The 11,250-nt window shown below is 41.3% G+C and overlaps 1 pseudogene; it reads right to left on the reverse strand.

Moving 5' to 3' along the window:
• Nucleotides 1–1,264: 1,264 nt before the first annotated feature.
• On the reverse strand, nucleotides 1,265–10,178 carry LOC136462532 (uncharacterized; annotated as a pseudogene).
• Between the last annotated feature and the right edge of the window lie 1,072 nt (nucleotides 10,179–11,250).

An 11,250-nucleotide genomic window follows, 5' to 3' on the forward strand; every position in this document is an offset into this window, starting at 1 on the left:
ACCATGCTAGCTGTGCCTGGAAGATGCAGTATATATGCTGTCCTCTGAGTTTTATTGTATTATTGATCCGGCTGGAATTCAGGCTCAGGGTTTTTATTTGGCTGCACACCTTGATGTTAATTGACCAGTATATATATGTGCTGCCTAGATCCTGCAATAGTGGGCTTGCACTAACCCACTCACACCAACAGCGGAGCAGGCCATGGATGCCGACCATCATTGTGCAGCATTACTCTTCAGAGCCGTTTTCCCAACAATTTGTTTATTGTGCATGCTTTCATCATTCTAATAATCGAAATAAGTGTTCTACATTTAAAGTCCTGAACACAGCAACTGAGAATTAATATGAAGAAGTCTGCAGTTTGGCTGCTCTTTCGTGCTATTCTCTGACTAGGAGGGAGATTAATTTGATATATTCCTTGCACAGGATATTGTAATCTGAGGGAGTAAGAGGTCAGGTCAAAACTCAAAATTTTGTTCTACTTTTAATGAAGGGATGAGAAGGAAAAGGTCACTAGTTATTTAATGCAACGGAAGTCTAAACCATTCAATACGGATAACTGAGCACAAGTCGCAGCCTTTGTTTGTATCTGCTCAGCTGTTGAAAACATCGTTTGTTTGCTTAATGAAATAAACTCCCTTTATCTAGAAAAAAATCTTTGATTGATTGATCTACTGATTTATTAGTATGAGACAAGAGTCTTTGAGTCTTTTTCTCTCGTGGGCTCTGTTCCTGCTCCCTCACCTCACCTGACAAAAATAAGAGCGGGCGCTTTGAACAGACTTGGGCCTCTTTCAGGCTGCCTGACTCCTGCCTAGGACGGCCCATGCATGGTCTCGGGTACACACATGTTTAAAAAAAAAATCTTGTCACTCTTGATTGCACGGTCTAGGAATGGGAGAAATATTGGTGGCAGCCGACATCTTCAAATGCAAGGAGAACAGGGAAGTATTCTTATCATTTTCTACTGATGCATTACGATTGGCTTGGATTAAAAACGAAATTGGGCGTGCACAAACAAACCTTCAGGATTTGTTTCAGGATTAGATAGATGCCAGGATGTACTTTTGCATTAGACTGAGAGCTTTTGTTAACCAGGTGGCAAATGCTTTTGATTGCCTTCTAACCTAGGTCAGTAGGTGGTAAACTTGGTTGTAGCTAGTTACACTCTTTTGGTAGGAGCAAGTAGAATATATTAAGTTGCTAATTAGGAGTACAAGGGCTGCAATGATCCTGACTTTTATATCAGTAAATACAATGTTACTAAGTCCTTTGTGTTATGTAATGATCCCACATCCTTCTTGCTATGTCATCTCGCTTTTGATTCCCAGCTTGTCTAGAGTTATTGAATGCTTGAATATCACCATTATAGTTCAGATCTCCATTTGGCACGTCAACAATCTGGTTTGCATCAATTTCAACATTGGAGTTACTTGGCCACAACATATCTCCGTTGTGTAGGCGTATGAAGTTGTGTAGAACACAACAAGCAACTGATATGTCCACTTGCTTATTAACCGGCTAGTGTGCACCAATTCTCAGAATAGGAAACCTCATTTTTAATATGCCAATTGCCCTCTCAATATGGTTCCTTAGCTGTGCATGTCGAAGATTGAACAATTCTTTGTAATCCCGAGGCTTTTGATTAGCTCTTCCTTGTTCCTGTTGATGATATCTTGTTCCACAATATGGCGCAAGAAATTGTGTGGTGTTTGCATAACCTGCATCTACTAGAAAAAAATTACCAGGAGGCACTTCAAAGCCATGGTTAAGTGCATCTTGTAGAACTCTTGCATCTGAAGCTGATCCCTCCCAGCCGGCATGTACATGTACAAATTTTAGATCGAAGTCACATGCTAGCATAACATTCTGAGATAGTGTTTGCTTTCTATTCCGATATGGTTCTTGCCGATCCAGCGGAAGTATCATTGGTATGTGAGTCCCATCATATAGTATATTATCTTTAAGTAGTTTGTGTGACCTTCTGAAATTTAAAAATCAAATTGTGCATTTGTTCATACCTGAAAGAAGGGGTGGAATTTTGGTCTTCGCAAAATCTGGTGCGGGTGTAGGGAAGGTGGGCATATATATACACATGTAAGCTGTGTAATTGCATCAAGCACTGCTCCAAAATGGCAACTTATTGTTTCTCCACTGTGCTGAAACTCATATTGCAAGGTCTCGTTACTTGCATTTTTCACTAGTGCATATAAGGATATAGCAACCTTCTCTTCTATTGAGATGGCCCTTGAATCAGCAAGTAGTTGCTTCTCACGCAACTTATTGACCAAAGCTTGGAAAACACCAACTTCCATTCGGAAGTTCCTTTTACTTAGGCTCTCGTGGCCTGTTAAGATTTCATGAACACGCTCAGCTCCTGACAGTTTTGATGTATGTATGGGATTCTTACTAGATGATGGGTGTGATGAATCTTCTATGGTAGGGAGAACAAACAACATGAACTAATCTTCATTTTGTGATCGTCGTCGATAGTTTGGATCCATGACTAACACAATGGAAACCCAACTAGGGATACTCAAATATGTTGCAGGTTCGCTTTACAGATGTCCACCTCATATATAGTAGAGAGCAAAAAAGGAAACGACTCGTCCATCAGTACATAAATAAAAGTTCATATATATTTACAGAAATTGAAGTTCAGTTATGAGATTTGTGACTTACCAAACGAAGTGTCTGTGCCAGTCAGATCTCTTGTCATGCTTTGTGACCGACCAGATTTGGAGAGGAGCTAGCTGTATATGACAGAAGGCTTTCTTGTGGTGTTTTTGTGACTGAGCAGATGTGGAGATGAGCTACTTAGTCTCTTCAAGATGCAAATGAGACGTATGAAGTTTGTGTGCTGCTGGATGTATTTATAACTCGCATGTATTTGTAACTCCATGTAACGGCTAGTGTCTGATTTAAATGCAACGGCTAGCAAGAGCTTCTCAAACATGTCCAGGACAAGTCCTTTGTTTCTCCTGTGGTGCTGCCAAAAGAACAGTTGTTTTACTTTTCTGTGTTTTTGAACCCTATGTGAGTGGAGAAACCTAGCACGTCATTTCCTATGTTTTTCCTATCCCTATATGTTTCGTATCCAGTGATCAAAGAGGGCCTTAACATGAAGACGAATACCTGTCCGGTCCAGCCCATTTCAATTCTTTTGTTGTACTCCACGTTGATGGGTGAGATTAGTTCCTTGTTGGGTCGGTGCCTATTTGACTTGGCGACTCCGCGGCACATGGGCACTGTTGCTTGAGCTCCAATGCAGTCTCTTTGAGACTTTGTTTACCTTCAGTAGATCAGAGGCAGGCATCAATGTATCATCATGAGCAGATCCAGCACATGAGAATGTATGCGCAGCTCCGGCTTGTATGGCTTGTATGGCCACAGTCCACACCAACTGGATGTCTGGTTGCTTCAAGTCCAGATAACTTTTATAGCAGAACACATATCGCGGGTCAAATCAGATTAAGGTAGCTCACCTATAGGATATATAGTACTATGCAGGAGAACAACTTGTAATGTAGGCTATAGCTAACATATGAGGAAGCTCCAAATGGGAGCGACGGTAGCTAGCTAGCTAGTAGCAGGCCGGTGGTAAATATGTATGAATATATGAATATCACTTCAATTCGCAACAACGAGAACATGCTGCTTCCATCTTCTACGCATGCAACCTGTGACATTCATGCATGCGGTCAATGCATGCATTTGAGGAGTATGAAGACACTGATGAATTCAGTTTCGCCGCAAGATCGAGCGCACACATACTTCAGCTCATCATATACTACTGGCACTGGCACCAGCTGCCGTGTGTCAGTTGGCCATAAAATGGAAGTTGGGCCTTGTTTAGATTGCAAGTTTTTTCACTCTCTCTCCGTCACATCAAATCTTTGGACACATGCATGGAGTATTAAATGTAGATAAAAAAATAACTAATTACACAGTTTGATTGTAAATTACGAGACGAATCTTTTGAGCCTAGTTAGGCCATGATTGGATAATAATTGTCAAATACAAACGAAAGTGCTACAGTACCAAATACCGATTCCTAACCCCAATCTAAACAAGGCCTTGCCTGCAGGAAGCACCGTACCAATCTCTCTGCAACTTTCTGTTTAAAGAATCATAAAGCGTTCTGAAAGATTGAGAAGTCAGAAAACTACACGCTTTACGCTGCTACAGCTAGCAGCTCCATGCATGATTCAGATTCTATTCTTGGAGGAGGAAATTAGGTCGATCGCGGCAATCTAGGAGGTAAAGGTGGTGACCCTAATAGCCTTGAACGACTCCTGCAGGTCAAATACGGTGAGAAGAAGACTCACAAAGTCACAAGTCACCCACAAATCAACAGCAGATTGCAGACGTAGAGTGAGATACCTCAGACCTCTCCCTCTTTGGGAGCTGCATATATTGTATGCGCCTGCGCATCGGAAGGGCGGTCCGTGACTTGGATCCAAAGCACATGCATGCCCAACCAACCGAGCCACTTGATCATCACGTGTTTCGTGTTTACTACGATGATCTGTGTGAGAGACACACTCTCTCTCTACTTGATGAATGTGGAATCCACATGTAAACGATTGACTCCACGGATTTTTTAAAGTGCCTCGCTAGCTGATTAACTAAAAAAAAAACTCGGTAATCAAAGGAAAGAATGCATACGCATTAGCAGTATAAGATCTACCTTTGCTGGAGTGCTTGATCATATATGCATTAACACTTGCATGATTGCATGTGTTTTTTTTAATTTTTTTGATTTGCTGATCTGGCTACGTTGGTGGGAATATAATGCATCACTACCGGAAACAACAGATTTGCCGAGTGCCAAAAGATTTGCCGAGTGCATTCCATCGGTCACTCAGCAAAAAAACTGTTTGCCGAGTGTTTCAGAAACCACACTCAGCAAACTAATTGCACTCGACAAACCAATATCTTTACCGAGTGCTGAAAAAGACCACTCGGCAAACTAGGAAAAAACACTCGGCAAAACAGAGATACTCGGTAAAAAACCGCCACGTGGACATCCGTCAGTTAGTGTGCCGGCCGTTAGGAGTTTGCCGAGTGTCCGTTAGTGTCACTAAGCAAAGAAGTAAGTTTGCAATGTGTTTTTCTTTAGCACTCGGTAAAGAAATAATTTTGTCGAGTGTTTTTTTGGCACTCGACAAATAAATAAGTTTTTTTTCTCTTCTGACCTTGAAACTTTTTTTACTGTCCACGTACAACATGTGGTACTCCATGTTAAGATTTGGTATATTTCTGGATCTGTTTGCTATATTTAATTAATTTATTGCATTTCAAGGAATTTTTTGGTATAAGTCAAATTTGAACTGCAAGTGATTCAAATAATAGAATAAAATGAGCATAAAAATGATATTCATATTATTGAGTCCGGTGTGAGGCCTTACCCATGAAATAAAAATAAATTTCAAACATCTTGTTCAGGAAACACGACCATGAATGTGTGTCCGAATGGTTTTTAAATTCTAAAAAAAAACAAACAAAGTCTGAAAATCATGAGATTTGTCAAGATCTCGTGATATCATACGTGGAGGCCATGGTAAAATATTGAGAAGGTTTTGCATAATCTGCCACGTACGATGTTTACAAACCGAAGTATCTCAGAAGAAAAATCGTAGCATTTAGAAGGATTCGATAAGATTTGGAGTCAAAGTGACGGTCGAATTGGGGTTCGACTTCAAACCTTTTTGTATAGGTAATAGAGAACATAGATGGATTCATGTGTAATTTAGGTAATTTTTTTGGATGCGTTTGATAATTTTGATTTATTAAGTGCAATTATAGAATTTTAATTGATATAAATTGAATTTGAGCTATAACTGCATGAAATAATAAGTTTTTTTCTCTTCTGACCTTGAAACGTTTTCTACTGTCCATATACAATATGTGGTACTCCATGTTAAAATTTGGTATATTTCTATATTTGTTTGCTATATTTAATTAATTTATTGTATTTCAAGGAATTTTTTGGTATAAGTCAAATTTGAACTGCAAGTGATTCAAATAATAGAATAAAATGAGTATAAAAATGATATTCATGTTATTGAGTCCGGTGTGAGGCCTTACCCAGGAAATGAAAAGAAATTTTGAACATCTTGTTCAGAAAACACTACCATGAACGTGTGTTCGAATGATTTTTAAATTCTAAAAAAAGTAAACAAAGTCTGAAAATCATGATATTTGTCAAGTTCTCATTATATCATACGTGGAGGCCGTGGTAAAAAATTGAGAATGTTTTACACAATCTATCACGTACGATGTTTACAAACCGAAGTGTCTCAGAAGAAGAATCGTAGCGTTGAAAATGATTCGGTTAGATTTGGAGTCAAAGTGATGGTCGAATTAGGGTTTGACTTTAAAACTTTTTGTATAGATAATAGATAACATAGATTGATTCATGTGTAATTTTAGTAATTTTTTGGATCCGTTTGACAATTTTAATTTATTAAGTGCAATTATAGAATTTTAATTGATATAAATTGAATTTGAGCTATAACTGCATGAAATGATAATTTTTTTTCTCTTCTGAGCTTGAAATGTTTTCTACTGTCCACATACAACATGTGGTATCCCATGTTAAGATTTGGTATATTTCTGGATCTGTTTGCTATATTTAATTAATTAATTGCATTTCAAGGAATTTTTTGGTATATGTCAAATTTGAACTGCAAGTGATTCAAATAATAGAATAAAATGAGTATAAAAATGATATTCATGTTATTGAGTCTGGTGTGAGGCCTTACCCAGGAAATAAAAAGAAATTTCGAACATCTTGTTCAGGAAACACGACCACGAACGTGTGGCCGAATGATTTTTAAATTCTAAAAAAAAGAAACGAAGTCTAAAAATCATAAGATTTGTTAAGATCTCATGATATCATATGTGGAGGCCGTGGTAAAAAATTGAGAAGGTTTCGCATAATATGTCATGTACGATGTTTATAAACCGAAGTATCTCAGAAGAAGAATCGTAGCGTTGAGAACGATTCGTTAAGATTTGGAGTCAAAGTGACGGTCAAATTGGGGTTCAACTTCAAAACTTTTTGTATAGGCAATAGAGAACATATATTGATTCATGTGTAATTTTGGTAATTTTTTAGATCCATTTGATAATTTTAATTTATTAAGTGTAATTATATAATTTTAATTGATAGAAATTGAATTTGAGCTATAACTACATGAAATAATGGAATAATATTCCTAGAAAAATGATATATATATTGTTCAGCGAATTTGAGATGGTATTTTTAAAGTATATTAGAACAAATTGAGGAAAACACGTTATGGAAAAGAAGGAAAATGAAAAAATAAGTTTGCGAAGTTTGCCGAGTGTCCCTGATATGGCACTCGACAAACATGGGGTTTGCCGAGTGTCAGACCTGGAACACTAGGCAACCCTCTTCCCCGGGCCCCACACACGTGTAGTAGTTTAAGATTTGGAAATGGGAAAAAAACAAAACGGGTTTCCCGAGTGTCCGTGATCTAGCACTCGGTAAACCTAGGGTTTGCCGAGTGTCAGACCTGGGACACTCGGCAACACAGCTTTACGGGCCCCACACACACGTAGTAGTTTAGGATTTAGAAATTAGAAAAAATGGGTTTGCCGATTGCCCGCAATCTAGCACTCGGCAAACCTGTAGTTTGCCGAGTGTCAAAACTAGGACACTCGACAAACAGCTTTACAGGCCCCACACACGTGCAGTAGTTTACATTTTGAAAATGAAAAAAAAATAAAATGAGGGTTTGTCGAGTGCTAGATCGTGGGCACTTGGCAAACCTCCCTCGTAATCACCCTAGTCCCGCACCCGGCCGCACACACGCGCACACACTCACACACACAACCGCGCCCACACCAGCCCATGACACCGGCCCTACGCCCATGCCCATTGCCGGCCCTGCCACCGGCCCTACGCCTGCCGCCTGGCCTCCCATGCCGCCCCTAGCCCCCGACGCTCAGCCTCCCGCACCCGATGCCCACCGCAGGGCACGCCCACCATCGGCCCCTGGCGCCCTGCGCTCGGCCCCTGGCCCCCACATGCTGACGATGCAAGCTCCGACGCTCGGTCCCCGCCCCCGGTGCTCGGCCTCCCGCACTCGACGCCCCACGCCCCACGCCCCGCGCTAGGCCCCCAGCCCCCACCGCTGGCTTCTGTGCCCATGCCACACTATCGAAGTTGTAGTTCAAAGGTATATGCCAAGAATTTTTATTGCCTAGATTCATGTATTTCTGTCGACCTTAGAGGATTTCAACACTGATTGCTATGTAAAAATGTGTAAAAACCAGGTTAAATGCCTTGCCATGCTAGTTTGTGTGTGCCTACCTTTCTTGTGTTGCTGTGGTCTGTGGAATGGAAATGGAATGCATCATACATGGTCGCATGGATGGTAGAGCTTCTACTCCACACCTTGGCATGGTATGCTAGTGGAATACAATGTTGTCAACTATAGCGGTGTGACATTTATCTCTGCCTGCCTTGATGTATGTGGTTGTCAGCCATCGTGCTGTTGGTTTGGTGTGTATATCGTTGTCGGCCATTGTGCCATTGGTTTGTTGTGGGTTTTGGTTACCTCACCGTGCAGGGGAGTTGCTACCGAAATTTACAATTGACACTATTATGTTCCTTTGTTGCAGGAGAGGCTATTGCAAAGATCATTCCCCACCGTCCTCGACTCGCCACTTTGTAGGACAACAAGGTGAGGCATCCTACACCCCTCTTTCTGTATGATGTTTGTATATCACGTAACCTAGCTAGGCGTCTCCCGTTCGAAAGAGACACGGTTGGAAATATGCAGATCTTTGTATATCTATAACCGTATCTGTTTTGAATTATCCATGTTTTTTGTATAGCCCAAGTATGTGTAGATGGGGTTAGTTTCCATGCTCTACTCTGATTCAAGATAGAGTTTCAGCAGCATCTGCATGTTATTCTTTGGATACACAATCTCCCTGCTAGGATGTATATTTAGAGAATAGTGGGGAGGTGCTACCGAAATTCTGTCTCGGATAGAAGTAGAGCATGGAAACTAAACCCATCTACACATCCTTGGGTGGGATTAGGACATATCTTCACCTATTAGACCACCACATAGGGAAATGTAGATGCAATTGATTTTTATATTACTTGCTGATATGTTAGAGGATAGATGACCATGAGTGGATGTACACGGGCCGCTCTAGTCAGGGTTCGTTCACTGATGAATGGATTGAGAAGACCAATGCTTCCTTGGAACTAGCATTTGCAAGGGCTAAAGGAGCGTGTGCCACTTGGTGTCCCTACAACATTTGTTCAAACACGCATCGATAAACAAATGTGGTCATGGGTAAACATCTTTGCAAGAATGGATTCACGGCAGACTATACCCGGTGGATCTACCATGGTGAATTCGATCATGTGAGAGACAATATCTACATTGTGGCTCAACAGGCCATGCAGGTTTATTATCTCTCATACCCATGCCAAACTATAGACCGTCTTAAGGGTTGGGATGTTGTGTGCAAGGTATCGCCACACGGTAAACTACCTGTCCCAAGCAATCAAGATTACAACATAGACCCCAACACATATGACAAAGAGTTCTTTCAAGAAGATGGGCTCGAAGGGAGTTTTGAGATAGACTTAACTGAAGCTCAGGGTATGGAAGTAGACAATGAAAGTGGTGCTGATAGGATGCTGGAGACGAGGTTCAGAATGTGAAGGACTTAGAATTATTTCAACGATTACATCTAAGTAATGACGGTGATGATGACATTCCTCCTTCGAAGCACAGGGATGATTATATCGACATGTGTGATAGTGATGATGAGACTTATGATCCAGCTAATCCCAATCATGATGATTATTTCTAATACATGTATGATCCATGCTAATTGATTTATTATTTATCATACCATGTTATTTTCTAAGTATGTTTTGTTTATTTTGCATCTATTTTGATGTATTATCTATGCTAATTGGTTTACTCTTTTTAATTGTAGGTGATTAAACAATGGTGGGCGGTAGAAGAGGATAACATCACTTTACTCAAAAGCGATAGCAACGTGTAAAGGGCCCGATGCAGCTAAGGGGTCTAGGAAGAGACCTTGGGTAGACCCAGGGGTCGAGGGAAGGGTGGAGGCAAGACGAGGCCACCGTCGCTTGTACCTTCATCGCCATCTGAGTTACCTTCCACTCACTCATCCTCTGAGGAGGAGGTATAGGTGGAGGAGGAGGTACAGGTGGAGGAGAAGGCAGGGGTGGAGGAGGAGGAGGTAGGGGTGGAGGATGAGGTAGGGATGGAGGAGGAGATAGGGGTACCTCTTCCTCTACTTCATTGTGTGTGTGGTTGTGAGGTCCCTCGACCCTCCCGAGGCGACCGATACCTCTTGAGAGATGCCCGCTGATTCAACCCGATGGAGACAAGTAACTTTAGATGTTATCACTAATTTTTTGTTTGATATGTTCAAAATTACAATAGAAACTAATAATTTATCTTAATCACTTAGGCAGGGGTTGGAGAAAGGTCAGTGGGGGTGATCACGCACGCCATGTGAACGACATCCTTAGTCTTTTGATCAAGGAAAAGTTCCCTAGCCTGGTGCAGTTCGATGGAACTATTGAGCCAGCCTACATGTGGGCCCACTATGCCACCGTCCCCGATGCCCCTGATCGGGATGGTAGGGTATTTGCCGACAAGGCGCAGCATGTCAAGGCCGAGCTTTGGGTAAGTCTTTCTCGCACTACATTGCTCAATACATTGCATTGATTGGACATTCTTGAAATAATGACTAGATACATCACGTCTATATGTAGGATTTCTTTAGATGCGAGGAGAGATACGAGGCCAAGGCAGATGCTATGGCTGACAAAGCCGCCAAGAAACTCATCAAGGACATACACTATGAGGTGCGCATCCAGGCCATGATCCAATACCACGCAAAAATTCTTAGAGTGAGGCTCTCTAAAAGTGCGGTAAGAACCATGAGGCTGACCCTAGAACAATACCTGAAGGTAAATATAGAACATTAATACTTATTTTTCTGAGATTAATTACGCTTAATTTCATCTTCTTATATGTCATATACTTGAGGACGTAGGTGCCTCTGTGGTGGTGTGCCTACGATCTATAGTGCTAGACCCAGATGGTGGACAGGTGGTGCGACCCCACGTGGGAGGAGAATCACAACGCTTGCCGGGAGCGACGTTTGCTGATACTGGGTGCACCACACCATCAAGGCAACCTCAACCT

This window comes from Miscanthus floridulus, chromosome 1 (genome assembly GCF_019320115.1).
Source record: "Miscanthus floridulus cultivar M001 chromosome 1, ASM1932011v1, whole genome shotgun sequence".
In the NCBI taxonomy this organism is placed as follows: Eukaryota; Viridiplantae; Streptophyta; class Magnoliopsida; order Poales; family Poaceae; genus Miscanthus; species Miscanthus floridulus.